Source organism: Cebus imitator, unplaced genomic scaffold (assembly GCF_001604975.1).
Source record: "Cebus imitator isolate Cc_AM_T3 unplaced genomic scaffold, Cebus_imitator-1.0 Scaffold287, whole genome shotgun sequence".
Lineage (NCBI taxonomy): Eukaryota > Metazoa > Chordata > Mammalia > Primates > Cebidae > Cebus > Cebus imitator.
Window position 1 is genome coordinate 24654 of NW_016107602.1, and position 1413 is coordinate 26066.

Genomic DNA, 1413 nt, shown 5'->3' on the forward strand with positions numbered 1-1413 from the left:
CCATCTCTTCATTCAAAGCACAAATTTTCAACACCCAGGAGGCGGAAGCTGCAGTGAGCCAAGAGCCCTCCACTGCACTCCAGCCTGGGCAACAAAGCAAGATTCCATCTCAAAAATAAAAATAAAAAACAAAGATTATGAGGCTAGTGGAGGCTGTGACCAAGCACATGACCCAAGCTTTGTTGGCAGTAGCTGAATTGGAACTAGGTTATCACGTTCACAGGGTGCCATGACGGCCTCCTGATTACAAGATCCAAAGTGAGACTGGCACTTCCATTAACATGCACATATGTTTGTCTGCAATCCATGTATGAGCACTTTCATGCATCAAATTTTGCCAGGAGTCTCTCATATTATCTTTTATTATAGTCACAAAATTCTCTGCTCTTCAGTGTAAATACTTGCCTTTTTATAGTTGAACGCTGGGAATGCAAGCGATTTTCCACACAGCCAGCATCTACATTTTCCAAATGTGGTTTTCACCGTGCGTTGGGATTTACTAGGGCTGGCTGGCAAATAGGAGGGAAATATTAGGGAAAGTTAGAAATGTATAGTCTCAGACCTTTTGGAAGGCGGAAAGGTTTTAATGGAATGGGCTAAAGGCAGCCAGTTCATTACGTTAAAATTTTAAGTCATAGGGTGAAAGATAGGGACAATGAAGCTTCCCCAGTGGCCTGTTTACCCACATCCCATTGTCTCTAGTCTAACTGTTCACTCATGTAAACCCTGTGCTAAACAACCCTCTCAGCAGGAGGTCGAAGGGGAATTACACGTGAAGGGTGTTTTCTCTGGGCCCAAAACATAAAGCTTTTATCATTCAAAACCACTCTTTGAACCATGTTAATTATCCACAAGTGTGTTAACTTAAAGCCTCTGTTATTCAATCAATACCAAATAAATGTAAGAAGGTACAGGGAGTCATGGCCGGGTTTGCTAAAACCGCCCTCTAAAAGCAGTTAACAAACATCCCCGTCCCATCCAAAATCACTGTACTGGTTGTGAGTGCATTCATTCATCTGTGCCTAAGTCGGGGTCTGCGAAACAAACCTCCACGGGTGGTGTGGCTGTTTTATTGTTTGAATTAGTGTTACCTGATGTGAACATTCATCTCTCCCAGCTGCACTCCCACCCAAGAGGCAGCCGGGCTAACAATACCACCGGGAACAAGTCTCCTCAAAGGAGAAGAAAACACTAGCAGGATGTGACATTCTGAAGTGCGAGGACTTTTCCCAGGTCTAAAGTTTCTGAAGGTGGCAGTTAGTGTCTCAGTCTCCATGGGGTCCAGAATTTGCTGCATAGCAGGAGGTGACAAGGAGCTGCTGGATTCTTGGGTGACGTTAACACTGGATGTGTGCTTGCTCTAAGCTCTGGAAGTCACACCTCTCCCTGGGTTGGTTTTTTTTTTTTTTTTTT